We start from the raw sequence: 18,335 nt of genomic DNA on the forward strand, positions 1-18,335 counted from the left end.
CATAAAAAATACAGTCAACCAATATTCCCAATAAATCCCAGGGATGAACAAGGCAAAAAACACAAAACTATACTGATACGTTTCTTATAAACATAAGTATGTGTACAGATAGAAAGCTATACCTCACACAACACTCGAGAATAAGGGGAAAGATTCTTCGTTTCTATATATACAGTTCATCCTGACTAACAAAAAAGGTGTGAAAAAACTTCATGTAAACTGTTTAATGAATTAAATCATATTTTTTAAAGAGACTATTTATTTTAGAGAGAGAGATGAGAGCACTCGTGCCTGCAAGCACCCATCAGCTGTGGGGGAGGGGAAAGGAAGAGGCCGAGGGGGAGAGAGAGAGACTCCCAAGCAGACAACCAGAGAGGAAATCAAGAGTTGGGGCATCTAACCAACTGGGCCACACAGGTGCCCTAAATCATATTTTTAATAAGAAAATGTGTAACTTAAGTAAATCCTATTACGAAACTTCTCTAAAACAGTAACCTAAAAAAAACTTTTTAAAAAACCAATAACCTATTAAATGTCAGTTAATTAGTTGGGAAATAAATTCAATTTTATATTACATATATTTGATTTATTTCTACCTGGCTTAATTAAAATGAGGTTCACCTCTAAATGTAGCCAACATACCACATTATCAGAAATCACAGTATTCATAAAATAAATAACTCACAGGAATGTAATATACTGCACAGAGAATATAGCCAATAAAATTACAATATAATAACTTTGTAAAGTGACAGATGGTATCTATAGTTATTGTGGAGATCATTCTGTAATGTAAAAAATATTAAATAACTATGATATACACCTCAAACTAATAGGATACTGTGTATCAATTATATTTCAATAAAAAGCAATTCATAAATGTTTACTAATTTGGTCATTACAAAATGAGAACACTGAGTGAAGTCAAAAAAATTTTAATTCTTAAACTTCATAGTGGTAGAATTACAATTAGAATTCAGATCTTCTGACCCTCAATCCAGTGCTCCTTGCATTATACCAGAAAATAGAGTTTTCTCAAAATGTTTTTAGTAAATCCATTCTTCCTTTACTATATTTCTAGTTATTTTTGTCTGTCAACAAATATTGGCTAAGAAAAATTTAAACACACTCCTTCAGTGAGAGTCCAGGAAGAGAGGCATTGAGTTTTTCCCATTTTTCAGAAGCCAGTTTTGTTTTTTTTTTAATTCATAACAGGAGATACCTTGAATTCACAACTAAAAATGTTAATTTATAAATTTTAATTAATGAGTAAAAATTTTTAAAACCCACAAAATCAGAATCTGATTAATATAGTTGTGTAGGATATTTTATAATTCCTGTGATTTTTGTTTCTATATATATACCAACAAAAGATTAGCACTGAAATTCAAAAGTTAGCCTAACAAGAGTCAGCAATACATGCTGCAACTATTCACTGACAGATTATTGGAGAACAGCTAGCACTACAGTGCTAATTTATCATGCCACAGATTGCTAACTGCAGCAGGGAAAATAAACCTTACCTTAACCCCCATAACCAAGTGATCAAACTCAGCATCACAAATAATGGGACTTGACAGTATATGACCTGATGGGAAGGAATATGAACTACACAGTATCACTTAAGGGTTATTCTTGGCCAGAATATTTAATTTGAAATTAATCAAGCCTTTAAAACTAGCTTGCAGTTAACTAATACAGGGGAACAGAGCACACTAAATGACACTATGGGGGGGGGGTGTCAGACAAATAGAAAATGTGACTCTTATAAGACCACTGGCTTGATCTTAAAAAAAAGAAAAGAAAAAGCAACTTTTTTAAAAGGGGGAGGTGAAACTGCTCTAGATTCAAAGAGATCAAAGAGACTTAACCACCAAATGCAGTGAATAAATCTTGTATCTTGGTCTGGTGTGACGGGGTGTGAAAAAAACATAAATGATCAAACAGTATACATAGAGAGATTTAAATATGAATGTTAGGTTCTGTTAAGGAATTATCAATTAAGAAACTATCAACTAGGGGCGCCTGGGTGGCTCAGTGAGTTAAAGCCTCTGCCTTCAGCTCAGGTCATGATCCCAGGGTCCTGGGATCGAGCCCCATATCGGGCTCTCTACTCCACGGGAGGCCTGCTTTCTCCTCTCTCTCTGCCTGCTTGTGATCTCTGTCTGTCAAATAAATAAAATCTTAAAAAAAAAAAAAAAAAGGGGGCGCCTGGGTGGCTCAGTGGATTAAGCCGCTGCCTTCAGCTCAGGTCATGATCTCAGGGTCCTGGGATCGAGCCCCGCATCGGGCTCTCTGCTCTGCAGGGAGACTGCTTCCTCCTCTCTCTCTGCCTGCCTCTCTGCCTACTTGTGATCTCTCTCTCTGTCAAATAAATAAATAAAATCTTTAAAAAAAAAAAAAAAGAAACTATCAACTAATTACTGATTATATGAAAATATGAACTAAAAAAATTAACAATAATGGTATTTTGACTATGTTAGGAAATGTCCATCTTTGGAAATGTATGCTGACATATTTAGGGATAAAGTGTCATAATGTTTACAGCTTAGTTTCAAATGGCGGAACCAAAAATAATACACACATATTTACAGATAAAGCAAACACAAGATGTCAATACTGAATCTAGAGGATCAATTTCCTGTCTGCTTGAAATTACTTCATAATAAAAAAAAAAAGTTGGGGGAGGGTGTTGAGGAGCCCAGAGAGCTCCAATTCTACAAAGGAAAAAAAGATGAACCCAAAACCAAAGCTGTCAGGACCCTAATGTGGCTTCATTTTAACACAGCATCTATTAAGCACAGTTTACCACTTTGGTAGCAGCAAGGTGAACTAAAAATGAAAGATCCATTAATAGACTCAGCCCATAATGTAATCCAATTTTTTTTAAAGATTTTATTTATTTATTTGACAGAGAGAGATCACAAGTAGATAGAGAGGCAGGCAGCTCTCTGCTGAGCAGAGAGCCCTATGCGGGACCCGATCCCAGGACCCCGAGATCATGACCGAGCCGAAGGCAGCGGCCCAACCCACTGAGCCACCCAGGCGCCCTGTAATCCAATTTTTTAAAAATAAGCCTTTAACAGTTACTTCTCTCAAAAGAGACACATGGAGATCACGCCAAGATAACCATTCTATAATGGTATCACACTCAATATAAATCAACAGGACTCAAAATAGTTCACATTTTAACCAAACAAATCAATCTATGAACTAACCATTTGTCGACTCTATAATTTTACCTTTTCTCCACAGACAATACAAAAATATTCAACTACAAATTTTCTTAAACCTGATAATATACTGGAGAAAATTTGAGTACTGTAATTGCATACATTCCTTAAACATTTCTAACTATACGTTAAGCCTCCACTATTCAAAGGAATCTCTTAATATTTCCTTCTATAAAGAGAAATATTTTTTTTCCTAACCATAATCAAAGAAATAATACAAGCCAATGCTAAAATGACAATTTTGGGTTTATAAGCACTTATCAGTGACCACACACCAATAAAAGGGAAAAAAATCACACCATTACAAGATAACTTTCTACGATACTCTGCACACTAATTTTGACAACTCAGAAATATTGCGTAAGACTGCACCAATTACTAAGTATGTTCAGCCATTGCCACAGAACTCAGCAACAAGTTTTGCAATAAGGAAATCTCAAGCTAATAACCTAACTGCGAGTTCCCCGTATTTGTCAAGAACAAACTGCACAAGTAAAATTTAACTTTTCAGGAAATATGCATTTTACCAATTATATTTCTTTTTTGTGTCATCCTTTTTTAATATTATTAAATAGTCTTTATTACATTTCTTCTTTTAATAAAAGTTAATTTTTTTTTTTTACTGCAAACGGGTAAAGGTGCCCGGCGTCACCTTTTAAAAGTAATTTAAAAGGGGGGCGCCTGGGTGGCTCAGCTGGTTAAACCCTCTGCCTTCAGCTCAGGTCATGATCTCAGGGTCCTGGGATCGAGCCCCGCATCGGGCTCTCTGCTCAGCGGGGAGCCTGCTTCCTCCTCTCTCTCTGCCTGCCTCTCTGCCTACTTGTGATCTCTGTCTGCAAAATAAATAAATCTTTAAAAAAAAAAAAAAAAGGTAATTTAAAAGGGACACCTGGGTAGCTCAGTTGGTTAAGCAGCTGCCTTCGGCTCGGGTCATGATCCCAGCGTCCTCGGATCAAGTCCCACATAGGGCTCCTTGCTCGGCGGGGAGCCTGCTTCTCCCTCTGCCTCTGCCTGCCACTCTTGTCTGCTTGTACTCACTCTCGCTCCTCTCTCTCTCTCTCTGACAAATAAATAAAATCTTTAAAAATTTTAAAAAAAATTTTTTTAATTTTTTTTTAAAAAGGCCAAGAAAATGATTTGGCTAAGCTGCAGCAAAACACACTGAACAGCCTAAGTACAAGAAAACTACATCCACCTACGTTTAGAATTTACTCCTAGGAAGAAACTCTCCAACTATTCTCATTTTCCTCACAATTTTTTCCAAGACTCAAAAATACAGTCCTACAGAAAATACATATATGGGAATCAAGGCTTCCCGAATTACCAGCTGCATGACCTTGGGCAAATTCCCTAATCTCTCCGAGACTCAATTTTTCATCTGTGAAATGGGGAGACAAGTACCGACCTCATTGTGCTGAGAAGACGAAGTCAGAAAAAGCAAGACAACTGCCGGCCGAACGGGAAATCCTAAAGCTTGAAGAATCACCCCCCTCCCCAATCAGTAGATTAGCACAATGTGACAGTGCAAAGACAAGCACTTTTTCGCTTACTGCATATAACACTTCTTCTCCCAGGGGGCAGCTGCAATCTTCCTTCTAAAATCCCTGCAGAGTACGTGTCTGACAGCTACACAGGCCAGCAGTCTACTGCGCTCAGACTTGGGGCTCAGGACAAGATGCGGGGACCCCCGAAATCTCTCCACCCGGAGGACAGCCACCTAGCGAAATCCCCGCGTGGGGAGCTGCGCACAGGCCCGCCGCGGCCCCCGCCCCACACAAACACAGGCACGTACCGGCCGTTCCGCTGGGACGTAGGGAGCAGCAGGCCCGAGGAGGGGCAGCCGCTGCCTCCGAGCCCGCCCCTCCGCCCCCGCGCGGCCTGTCACCGCGCCCCCCTATCGGGGGAGGCCGCGGGCCCCCGGGGCCGGAGGGGCGCGCGAGGAGTCTGGCGCGGGCCGGATCCCTCCTTCACATGGAGCCCGCGCCGGGCGGGGTGGAGTACGCGTGGATGGTCGCAGCTGACCGGGGCCCTTCGGCTCCCCCTCGGTACTTCTAGCCGCCGCGGCCCCGAGGCCCGCGCGAAGCTGAGCAGGAAAGGAGGAAGCCGTGGGCCGGGCGCCGCCAGAGGCCGAAGAAGGGGCAGGAGCGGCGACTCCGCGGTTGGAGGTGCCGGGCCTGCCGGTCGTCGTCCTCACCCTCGCAGCCGCCGCACGCCGTTCGACCCCTGAACACCGCACCCAGCGGCCGCACCACTTTCGTCAGGCGCCGCCGCTGAGGGCAGCGGGCTGCCACTACACACGGACCCGTGACGTCGGGCGTAGCGCGGCGCACGTCACGGCCTGCTTGCTTGTGCGCGCGCAGCCCTCCGCCCGTCGGGAGCGGAACCCGCCACGGGCGCGCGCGCCCAGCCTGCAACGCCGCACGCAGGCCGAGAGGACCGTGCCCGCGCCTGCGCAGTGGCCGGCTGCGCCCACACACGCTCTGCTTCCCCCAGCGCTGGCCTGTGCGGGGATTCCCAGCCCCGGTCCGCCCAGGCGCGAGCCCCGCCCCTATCTCCCGGCGGCGGCTCGGGGCCCCGTGCGCCGCGCACACGCACGCGCGCCTATATCCCCCACCTTCTGCGGGAGTCCTCGGCGCCCGAGACTTCCAAGCAAACCTAGGGGAGGGTCTCCTGCGTGGGCCTTGAGCGCAGAGCAGCAGAGCAATGAAAGACTGAGCGACTCTGAGTCCGTAGCATGTTGTTTGCAGGCAACAAGCCATCTGCCTCTTGATTTTTGGACTTCATTGCAGAATTTTTTTCCTTTTTTTTTTTTTTAAGTTTTTATTTATTTTTTTTTTTTTAAGATTTTATTTATTTATCTGACAGACAGAGATCACAAGTAGACAGAGAGGCAGGCAGAGAGAGAGAGGGAAGCAGACTCGCTGCTGAGCAGAGAGCCCGATGCGGGACTCGATCCCAGGACCCTGAGATCATGACCTGAGCCGAAGGCAGCGGCTTAACCCACTGAGCCACCCAGGCGCCCAAGTTTTTATTTATTTGACAGAGAGTGAGATCACAAGTAGGCAGAGAGGCAGGCAGAGAGAGAGGAGGAAGCAGGCTCCCCGCTGAGCAGAGAGCCTGACGTGAGCTCGATCCCAGGAGGCTGGGATCATGACCTGAGCCGAAGGCAGAGGCTTTAACCCACTGAGCCACCAGGCACCCCCAGAATTTTTTTCTGAAGGACTTTAGAAATTACTGTCGGCTTGTCAACTAACAGTAAACCACGCCCCCCCAACACACACCCGGGTTCGGCCTTCTAAGTTTTACAGCTGTTCTCTGTTTAGTTCCTATCACCATTCTAGGTCGGCTCAGCAAGTACGACTTTCCCAGTTTAAACACATTTGGAAACAGCTCAGAGATGAGTTGACACCCCACCCCTTCAGCTAGTAACATAATCTGAAACCTGAATCTCTTTCACTAATTCCTTCCTTCACTCTCCATCGCCCACAGGATAAAACACAAATTAATCGTGCTGGCGTTGGAGGCCCACCGCGAAGTGACCTGTATTCCGTTTTTAGCCCACGCTACTCTGACCCAGGAAACATCTTTTCCGCCCCATCTCTTCTTTCCTCAAGTACCCCCCTTACAACTTCCTGTACCATTTTTGCCCTCGCTCAGCGTCTACTTGGTTTCTTGGTACATTATGGATCTCACCCCTTCCTGGGGATTCCAGACCACATTTCCATTCCAGCAACTGAATTGTGAGAGATGGGAGCCACACCCGCCAGGCCGGAGGTGAGCGACTGCTCCTACTCCGGGAGTCCCAGCTCCTCAAGGGAGCTGGCATCCGTGGGGCAGAAACTGAGGGAGAGAGTGTTGTGCAATAAAATATCTGGGTCCCCTTCCTCGAATTCTCATTACAGACCCCTTCACAGAGATGGAAAAGGCACAGTAGCGAAGTTGTTATTTGACAGGTGTTTGTAATAGAGAGAGCCTCAAAACAACCTAAATGACAGCCTGAGCTGATAACGGTTCATCTGCTCTGCAGAGAATTAGGCAGCCAACACAAAGAAGGGCCAATACCAAAAGACCTCAGAAATACAGAGCTCAATAGAAAGTCAGTTTGCTCCCACTTGTTTAGAAAGTAGGGGATTTTAAAGCTTAAGTACACATAAAGTCAAGGTCTTTAAGTGTTTTGATTCTAACATTCTAAGCCTGGTATGCCACAGAAAGGAGTTCTTAGTATTTTTGAGGGCAAGATTTAAATCCTGTATTTTCCACAGTTCCTGGCCTGACTGCATAGCAGACACTCAATAAATACCTGTTTACTAAGTAATGTAGAGATGAGTTTTTCCTCATACTTCTGCTTACTTCTACCCTCACCAACTTACCTAGAGACTTCATTCACATCTGGTTCCTCAGAAAAGCCCTACATGAATATTAACATTTTTTTCCTCCATTCTCTTTTTACATTGGTGACTTTTTCTCTTGCTTAGACATTAAATCTCCTTCATCTTTGGCGATTTTAGTATGTATGATTACAGATTTGTGATCTTGGGATTTTTTTTTTCTTGATGAAACTTCATTTAACCGTATTTTTTTGCTTTCCTGCTCTGTGCCACAGGTTGCAATGATGAAGTGATAGGTTCCAACATTTCTCAGGAACCCTGAAATCTTGTGAGGAGGGCAGACTGCTAAGTGTATTATTATAATAATGACTTGCCCCGTAGCAGGGCTGTGTATGAGGTGTCCCAGCAGCAGAGAGAAGTCACAGGTGCACTGAGGAGTGAGGGAAGATTTCAGAGGAGAGGCATGGTATGTGAGTTTTCTATTGCTGCATAACCAACTGCCACAGACTTAGTGGCTTAAAACAACACCTCTTTTGTAGTTCATAGCTCCCTAGATCAGAGTTTGCATGGCATCATGGCTGTGTTCTCTGTTCCATATCATCAGGACATCAGCTGGGCTTCCATCCTCATTCTTGTTGGCAGAATTCATTTCCTTGGGGTTGTAGAGTTGAGGTCCCTATTTCTTTGCTGGCAATCAGCCAGGGTCTGCTGTCAACTTCTAGAGCGCCCCCCCCCACCCCGCACCCTGGGCCCCCGGCATTCCTTGCCATGTAATCCCGCCCTTTGTTCTCAAAGCCAGCAACAGAGAATTTCTTGAAAATCAAATCCCCCTCACATGCTGAATCTCTGCCTGACTTCCTCTTTTGTTACCCATCAGAGAAAACTCTCTGGTTTTTAAAAGTTCATATGATTAAATCAGCCCCTCCCAGATAACCCGTTCTTAAATCAATTGTGTTGGGGTGCCTGGGTGGTGCAGTCAGTTGGGCAGCCAACCATTGGTTTTAGCTCATTCATTTAGCTCATTTAGCTCATTTATCTCAGTCATGAGATTGAGACCTGTGTGAGGCTCCACGCAGAGTGCAGAGTCTACTTGGGGCTCTCTGTTCCTCAGCCCCTCACCCCCTCTCTAAAATAAATAAATCTTTTTTTAAAAATCAACTATGTCATACTACATAATCTAATCATAGAAGTATGGTTCATTATATTCACAGTACCAAGGGCTATGCAGGCCATCTTTACCAGTGGGATCTTCAGGGACATATGAGAATCCTGCCCGTCACACATGGTGAGCTGAAACTTAAATTCAGGAATTTATTTGCTGGGAGGAATAAGGATGGAAGAATGGGCATTCCAGGCAGAAGGACTCAAGTGTACACAAGCTTGAAAGTGTAAGAGAATAGCCCTGTCCTGGGAAGGGTGGGAGTCGCTGGCCTTGGGATATTGGGAGAAATGTAGCCAGGGGGTAAATCCAGAGAAGAGAGCAACCAGATGAGGAAGGAAGGGTGTTTAAGCAGGCTAAAGATCTTGAGTAAGGAGATAAAGGTCTAAACCACAGCAGTAGCTAAGGAAGTGATCTGAGGACTATCAGTTGGGATGCACTCAGCTGCAAGGATCAAAACACCTAGCCCAAAACAACTTGAAGAGCGAAGATTCTTTTCTTATATAGCGAAAACCCAGTAGAGGGGCCCAAAGTTGGTTAGGCCATGAATTGTCATCTCTGCTGTCAAGAAGGTGACTTCCTGGGGCGCCTGGGTGGCTCAGTGGGTTAAGCCTCTGCCTTCGGCTCAGGTCATGGTCTCAGGGTCCTGGGATCGAGCCCCACATCGGGCTCTCTGCTAAGCGGGGAGCCTGCTTCCCCTCTCTCTCTCTGCCTGCCTCTCTGCCTACTTGTGATCTCTGTCTGTCAAATAAATAAATAAAATCTTTAAAAAAAAAGAAGATGACTTCCTCACCTCCAAATAGCATGGCATCCTACACAAGAAAGGGGAAGGATTCATATATTCATTCTCACTCTCTGTTTCTCTCTCTCTCTCATAATCTTTTAATTTTAGAACAGATTTATATTTACAGAGAAATTGAGCAGATGGTAGAGATTCCCCATATACCCCACATCCAGTTTCAATTATTAGTATCTGAAACATTTGTCAAATTAGGGAACCAATATTAATAAATTATCATTAATTGAAGTCCACCCTTCATTCAGATTTCCATAGTTTTTACCTAATGTCCTTTTTCTGTGTTTGAATGCCATCTAACATCCCACTTTATATTCGGTCCTCCTGTTGACTTAGGCTCCTCTTGGCTATGACGTCCCTTGTTTTTGATGACCTTGACAGTTCTGAGAAGCACTGGTCAGGTATTTTGTAGACTTTTCCTCCACTGTGGTATGTCTTTTTTTTTTTTTTTTTAGATTTTATTTATTTATTTGACAGATAGAGATCACAAGTAGGCAGAGAGGCAGGCAGAGAGAGAGAGGAGGAGGAAGCAGGCTCCCTGCTGAGCAGAGAGCCCGCTGTGGGGCTTGATCCCAGGACCCTGAGACCATGACCTGAGCCGAAGGCAGAGGCTTAACACACTAAGCCACCCAGGCGCCCCACACTGTGGTGTGTCTTATGTTTTTCTCATGCTTAACCTAGGGTTATGAATTTGAGGGTGAATATCACAGAGGTAACGTGCCTTTCTTATCACAGCCTATCAGGGGTACACATCATCAGCATGACTTAGCGGCCGTTGAGGTTGACCTTGGTTGCCTGTTTGAATCGTCACTTGTCAGATTTCTCACACTCTTTTCTCTCCCCACTTTCCAAATTGTGCTCTTTGAAAGGAAATCTCTGTGCTCCCACCTCAGGAGTGGGGAGTTGTGGTTCACTTCCTAAGAGTGCAGAGTATCTATGTAAATTCCTTGGAATTCTCCATAGAAAATGTGTCTCTTCTCTCAGTTATTATTTATGCAATCATTTATTTATATTAATATGGACTTATAGAGATTTATTTTACACTTTAGGTTGTAATCCAATATAATATATTTACTTTGTTGCTCAAATTGTTCCAGATTTGGCCACTTGGAGCTCTTTCCACTGGTTCCTGTGACCCTTTGACATTCCCCCATCATTGTGGGATTTTCTTTGCTTTTCCTACTTTTTGAGTACTTCCTTACTTTCTGACATTACCAAATGTGCCAGATTCATCTTGAATATTTCTACCCCAGTCCTAGAATCAGCCATTCTCCATGGAGCTCTGTTTTCTCATATTAGAGAATAACACTAGAAACCAAAATCTGTGATGTAATGAGCACTGGGTAATATATAAGTCTGGTGAGTCATTAAATTCTACCTCTGAAACTAATAATACATTATATGTTAATTGAATTTAAATTTTAAAAAATCTGAGGCTAAGTGTGCTTGTGATTCTCTTCATTAAGGGCAATCACATCTGCCATCCAGCACACTGCCCCTTTTGTTCTTGCTAAAAATCTGCTAATGGTGCCCTGAGTTCATTCTGCCTTTTCCATAAAAATCAAATTTTTTTTTTTAAAGATTTTATTTATTTATTTGACAGAGAGAGAGATCACAAGTAGGCAGAGAAGCAGATAGAGAGAGAGGGGGAAGAAGGCTCCCCGCTGAGCAGAGAACCCAATGTGGGGCTTGATCCCAGGACCCTGAGATCATGACCCGAGCTGAAGGCAGAGGCTTAACCCACTGAGCCACCCAGGCGCCCCTAAAAATCAAATTTTGGCTGAGCAATAGACTTTCTATAATAAACAGCCTCCCTTGCACCTAAATGTGGTCCTGTGACTAGGTACTAGTAAAAGGGAAATCAATGAAGTGTCCATCCAAGAGCCTTCTTGAGAGACCCTTCCTCAAGAGACAACTGCTTTGGCTTCTCTGTCTTCATCCCTTTCTCCATCCTGGAATACCTTCTAGGCTGTCTTGGAGAATGAGGACAAGGGGCCACACACAGAAGTTGTAGAAACACAACCCCCATCCCAGTCTGTACCATAGGGCTCTGTGCTTTCACATAAGGAGGGAGTAAGTGTCTGTCACTGGTAGCTGAACTTCCTCCTGAGAGCATCTCATTGACTGGCGCTGGGCCAGCTCCTTTCCTGTGTCTGCAAAGGAGTCAGCACTACCATGATGGGTTCAGCCCACATGAGGTGTGCCCCAGGGCTGGGCACACTGCCAGGCCACGCCTGACCACAAACCCAGGCTAGAGGTTACAAGAGCTGAAGGATAGATGACTTTTGCTTGGCAGCCAATCATGTCTCCTTGGGAAGCACATGGAGAGCCGTGACTTGGGGAGCTAGAATGGGACCCTGTAGGTATACCATGTGCTGTATAAATGATCCATGGTAAGTCTATTATTTATTTTTTTTTATTTATTATTATTGTCATCATCATCCCCAAGGCAGTTGGGGTGGACACTCACTTTGCTGTGTCAAAAAGCAAAACATAAAAAAAAAAAAAAATAAAAAAAAAAAAAAAAAAAAAAAAAAAGCAAAACATTAGTAAGGTAAAGCTCCTGATAAAAATCCACAGTACTGGGCGCCTGGGTGGCTCAGTGGGTTAAGCCGCTGCCTTCGGCTCAGGTCATGATCTCAGGGTCCTGGGATCGAGTCCCGCATCAGGCTCTCTGCTCAGCGGGGAACCTGCTTCCCTCTCTCTCTCTCTCTGCCTGCCTCTCTGTCTACTTGTGATCTCTCTCTGTCAAATAAATAAATAAAATCTTTAAAAAAAAAAAAATATCCACAGTACTTCCGGAAGCCAAGAAAAATCATTTCTGGGATTTCCACTGTTTGCGATTGCCCAAGCAACTTTCTGAGTGTGGAAAGAGGCCATATGACAAGATTTCCCCCAGAGGTTTGTCTTGAATTTTCTGTGATCTTGGTTATCTCTAATTCTTTCCTTTATCAGTTGCTATTACTTGTATCTCTTTAAAATTGTGGACTGTGTGTTTTCCATTATGTTACACATATTGACGAAAAATTTGGGAAACACAAGGAAGAAAACCCTCTCATTCCATCTCTAGCTATTCCCATTCAGTCTTTTCTTCCTGCAAAGATCTTTGTTGCGATGGTATTTTTTGCTTTTATACATTAGGTAGTTTTAGGCAGTTGCAATCCTATACATGCAATTTTATATCCTACTTTTTTTCACTTATGCAACCTAAGTAGTTTTACTTTCTTTCTGCTATAATTACAAATTTGATAGCTGGTATGTATACTTTAATTTTAACTTTTATTCTAATTTATTTTTTTTATTTTTTTTAAGATTTTTTTTTTTTTAATTTGTTGGACAGAGAGAGATCACAAGTAGATAGAGAGGCAGCCAGAGAGAGAGAGAGAGAGAAGCAGGCTCTCTGCTCAATGCGGGACTCGACCCCAGGACCCCGAGATCATGACCTGAGCCGAAGGCAGCGGCTTAACCCACTGAGCCACCCAGGCGCCCTATTCTAATTTCTTTTTAATGAAAGATGTTCATATAATGAATAGAGAGCTAAGGACAGCTTCTTGGCTGCCAGGGAACATAACAGAGATTTTTTTTTTTTTTTTGCCCTTGGTATTTACAACAAAATGACAGACCACATGAGACACCGATGCTAAGTGAAATCTGAGAAGTGAAACTCATCCAAGAGATGACTGTCCCTTTCACATTCCTTTAGCCCTCATCGGGGTGTTAGATAGGACATGATACAGTGGAAAAGGAAATTATGAACTGTCACTGGGGGAGAACTTTCTGTTTTGGAAAAGGTCCTAGAGATGTTTAAATCACACGGGTTATCTGAGCTAGCACATTCTAAGACTTTATAGTAAATTCGTTTTTTTGAGAAGTTGGCCGTTTGCCTGGGGCCTCCTGGTGGCCTCCACCGCTGCAGCACCCCCTAATGGTCCATTGTTGCCTCCAATCTCTGTGTCTCAAAAGCAGAATGAGAAATATGGTTCTTCCCTTTCTCTTGTTCATATTGTCTTGTTCTCTTCCTGTTCCTCTTATTTCCTTCTCTCTCTGCCTCTTCCCCACTCTTTTCACCATGTTTTTGGTGTTTCTCACAAACATCCCAAGAGAACGTCACAGGAATGATTATTCTCATTTGCACATCTCATTTCATATTTATATTCCTATTCATATTCTCATTTGCATAGGAAAATGTGGCAGAGAAAAGCAGGGTTGCTGTTACCAGGCTGCTGGGCCACCTAATGGAGCAGCCCTGAAAGGAGTCCAGCGTCCAGCCCTCCCCAGCACCTGGTGTCTCCGGGTTCCTCCCTAACACCAGGTCCCAGAGCCCCTCCCTGATTGCCTAATACCATGGGGTACCACGCCCTGTCTTGCCTTCAGCTGCCCCTCCCAGCACCTGGGGCTCTGCCCTCCAGGTTCAGACTGGCCCCTGGTGAAACCACTGGCTTCCTTCCCTCGGGGCACCCCCAAGCTCCCTTTCAGAGCCAGGTACGCCATCGGCCATTGTGGGTGTTGATGCCAACAGACACCGGTGAAGAATTAGTCATCTCCATCCCTCTGGCTCATGACACCCCCCAACCCAGTGTGGTGCAGCTCCTTTTACAGCTGGTTCCTCCAAGTCTACTCAAAGGGATGACATTCTTTCTTCATCTGAAGGTCTGGTTCTCCCTCAGAGCCCAGCCTGTCTGGAGCTGCACTGGAGAGGGTTCAGCATCCTGAGAGACGGCGGTGCCGTGGACCCCTCTGCCCCTCCAGACTGCTGAGGTTGCTCAGACCTGTCTCAGAGAGTGGGGCTCCCTGCGCCCTCAAACACTGGCTGCCCTACTGTGGCCAAGCCTGGTGGCTCTGGCCAGGCTCAGCCACGAACACTGGAGTTGGCTGGAACTGGTGCCTGACCCTCTTGGTCTGGCTCACTGAACAGAAGACAGGATTGTGTTGGACACCAGTGGGGCGAGGCACGTGAAAGCCACCGGAAACAGAAAGCCTCGCCCCCACTGCTGCCTGTGAGAGGCCCAGCACCACACCTGCCCCAGTAGACTATAGAGCCAGCTGCCTCTTGAGCATGGAGGGTGCCCAAACACACCAGAAGGCGGTTACTTTCAGGAAGACTGACTCTGAGATGGTGGCCCCCTATTATGAGTCCTCACCCCTAATTTTGGAGTTCATTCTCATCAGACTCTCATGAGCCCGCTGCTCCATCAGCCTTGAGCATAGCAGAAGGGCCATGCCCAGAGAACTTGGGTAGTTTTCTGTCACCACTGGAAACACAGCATATCTTCTGGAGCCCCTAAGACCACCCTTCCCCTGCCACTCCCTGGCTTGGGCAACTGCTTTCTGCTTGGTCATGATCCTGGAGTCCTGGGATCCGGTCCTGCATCAGGCTCCCTGCTCAGTGGGGAGTCTGCTTCTCCCCCTGACCCTCTCTACTCTTATTCTCTCTCTTTCTCAAGTGAATAAATAAAATATTAAAAAAAAAAAAGTCAGCCTATCATGTCCTCTGCCCTGAAAGTTATTCATGCCAAAGCAAGAAAAACTAAAAGATGTTACCTGCCCCCTCAACCCTTGAGGCTGTTGCCTCAAACTTCAAGAAATTTGTGGAGGGATTTCTTTTCTTTTCTTTTTTAAGATTTTATTTGTTTATTTGACAGAGGGACAGCAAGAAAGGGAACACAGTAAGAAAGCAGGGCGAGTGGGAGAGGGAGAAACAGGCTTCCCACCAACCAGGGACCCCAACGCAGGGCTTGATCCCAGGACCCTGGGATTGACCTGAGCCGAAACCAGACACATGATGACTGAGCCACCCAGGCACCCCTGTGGAGGGATTTCTGAGCAGAGAAACTTCACTGCCTGGTTGGCTTGGCCAGGGTTCTGCTGTGCAATGAACCTGCCACCTACTGTAGATTCCCTTAGAACTTGGTTGCCCGATTTTGCCAAGCCCTCACTTACAAACCTAGTCTCACGGCACTGCCTTTTACATAACCCTGCTGCCTTTAAACCTTGTAGCCTGAGGAGGCCTAGAAGTGGGATATCCCAGCCACAGTGAGTCTATCTAGTGTCTCAGTCTAGGTTTCTGAATGCCAGTCTCTACCAAAAGGGACTGGGGCTGCTGCAGAAGTACAAAAGACTGGGGCATTGTACGTGTGTGGAAAGGACAGCAGAGTCAGCTTCAAGGGGTTAATTAGGGCCAAATCTGGAACATGTGGCACATGAAAGTGGTGATAATAAAGGATTATCTCCCACATAATCATTCATGAGGCACAGTGATCTAAACCTAAATGAGGAAGAAGGGAAAGCCCTCCCTTTCAGAAAAATGCCAACAACCAACAGATGTGAAAGCGAAGACAGACTCAAGACATTCACAATGGATATTCAGACCACTAGTTACAAGCCTGGTGAGGAGCACAGTGCTTCTGCTCAAAGTGTCTCCCCTCAAGTAATTATTTAGAGAAAACAGCCCTTTCAGAGTGGAGAAGGCTGGCAAACACCTTCAGAAAACAAAACAGCTCACAGTCTGCCACCCAGGCTTCTAGAAGTCACCTGCTGAAATGCCTCCAAAGAGTGACCTACGCCCCCGTGCACTCAGCAGCTTGTGCTGAGCGTCAGGCGACTTCTGCCAGCTTGGAGCCGGAACACAGCTGAATCCAGCCCAGGTATACACTACTACAGGAACTACCGGCCAAAGAAGTACTTTCAACTCAAAAAAATACCTGTTTCCTCTGGGTGACCACCTGTCACTAAGGTCAGGCTTGGCTGTGAACTTCTGCCAAGGTATGTCCGTCCGCTCAGGCAAGTTTCTTAAGCTCTCTGAGCTTCAGTCTTTCATCTGTTGAATGAGCCCGCAGTTCCACACCTAGAGAAACGAAAACACATCTATAGAAATGCTTGTACGTGTACGTTTGGTGCTATTTTTTCATAATAGCCCCCAAATGGAAACAGCCCAAATATTCATTAGCTGGTTAACAAAGAAAGGACTAAAACAATGATAACATTTCAAAAGCATTATGGTAAGTGAAAGAAGACTTTCACCGAAGGACTACATATGGCATTATTCCATTTCACGCTGGTGGTATGGTGGTTAGCATGGCTGCCTTCCATTTCAATGACAGTCTGGGAAAGGTAAAACTCTAGTGCCCGTGTGGTTGCCAGGGGCCAAGGGAAGAGGACAGGCTGCAGAGGGGGGATGGAAACGTTCTAGGTCGTGCATGCCACGATGCCGGCTACAACATTGTATCCATTTGTCAAAACATCACATTGTACAGGTAAAAATGGTACATTTTATTATGTGTAAATTAAGCCTAATAAAACTGATGAAAAAATAATAGCGACGCTAGACTATCATTGTGAGGGTTAATAGGATGATCTATGTGCAGTGCCAAGTTCATGAAAGGAGTCCTAAAGTAATAACTGTTACCATGTACCCGTCTTGGGCACAAGCAGGAGAAGCGCGTAGGCAAGAGGCCCTCCCAGGGGAGCCACCCTCTCAAGATATTCTGCAGCTAAACTGGTAATGCAAGGTAGAGTGAGAGCCGCTCAGGTTCCAGAGGAGAGGGCACGAGATCCACACAGGAGGCTGTCATCACCCCTGGGGCTCCCGGAGCAGCAGAAGGCCCTCCCGCCCCGAGGAAATGGGCATACACCCCCATCTGAGGCGCCTCCTTCTGCCGTGCTCCTGCCTCAACGTCAGGAAGTCCTGTCCGGCTACCGCCGCCCTTACCATGCCGTCTGTGGCCACCACCCGCACCTTCTGCACCCCTCTCCCACCCCGCCCTACGCAGCCTTGTCCCATGCGTCGCCCAGGCAGAACTCCACTTCCACCCCGAAGATCTGCCTCTGCAGTCTGCCTTCATTCTGATCTGGAAGCTCTTCCCTTGAGGATCAAACCTATTGCCCCCGGAGAAGCTTCAGGGAAGGCAGCCAGGGCAGAGGGCAAAAGTAAGGGGAAGACAGCAGTGCAAGAAATAGGCCTCACTGTTACAGCAAGAGACGGGGTTGTATTTATATATGTTGTGTCTTGTTGTTTGGCAACCAGGTCTCAGCCCAAGTGCTGGCTGGGGAGGAGGGGGTCTCTTTGTTGGAACTGCTCAGGGTGACTCATCGTCATACACTCTGGCTCCCCCCAGGATTAGGTTAATAGTCGCACATCATTTCAGGCTGGGTGCAGGCTGCAGGGCTTTGCTTGCTGTGGAATCCCAGCATGGAGAAACGCCAGCTCCTGGAAGGAACACAGGCTGAATAGAGTCAGACCACAGCTGGGTTCCTAGTTCCACCAGCTGGGTAGCCTTGGGCGAGTCACTTAACCTCTCTGACCTTGGCCTCCTCATCCTTAAAAGATTATGAGAGTGACTCCTCATTGGGGGTTTACAACAGATCTCAAATACATTAACTCATCCACACTTATCCCCGTCCCCCACATCGGGCAATGAGGAAACTAAATATAAGCCAGGGCAAGGTTAACCAACTTTCCTAAAGTCACCTAATTTGTATATGAAAGGGGAGCTTTCGAAACCAGGTCTCTGCAGGACAGTGCACTGAATGTCTTTTCACCGGTAACACCCCACCTTGTGTTCAAGGCCTAGCCATCCGAGGGACTCAGGGACTGAGTTCTGGGGCACGGGCTGGTGTGATTCTCTAAGGCAGTCCCTTAGGGTAGAGGGTCTGAGAACTTTCTCTGATGTCAGCGCCATGTCTTTAGAAAAGTGTGCATGGTCTCTGCACTCGGGTGGGGCAGGGGGTACAAAGCTGCCTTCATGCCTCAGCTGGCCTGCTCTTGCTGTCAGCTGTTCCCTGCAAACTCTAGCTCTCTTTTTCTCGACCTGGGTCGCCTC

At 45.6% G+C, this 18,335-nt stretch overlaps 1 protein-coding gene across 2 annotated transcripts in view; it reads right to left on the reverse strand.

Annotated features, from left to right (window-relative positions):
- The window catches only part of MAP3K2 (mitogen-activated protein kinase kinase kinase 2), a 105,463-nt gene extending 89,227 nt beyond the window's left edge, over nucleotides 1-16,236 (reverse strand). The window contains exon 1 of one of the 2 annotated variants that reach the window (XM_046018579.1): nucleotides 16,218-16,236. The gene's annotated coding sequence lies outside the window, so the exon portion shown is untranslated. Of the gene's footprint in view, nucleotides 1-5,025; nucleotides 5,575-16,217 lie in introns of those variants that run through there. The other variant, XM_046018575.1, reaches the window with a different exon arrangement.
- Nucleotides 16,237-18,335: the final 2,099 nt, after the last annotated feature.

Source organism: Meles meles, chromosome 9 (assembly GCF_922984935.1).
Source record: "Meles meles chromosome 9, mMelMel3.1 paternal haplotype, whole genome shotgun sequence".
NCBI lineage: Eukaryota > Metazoa > Chordata > Mammalia > Carnivora > Mustelidae > Meles > Meles meles.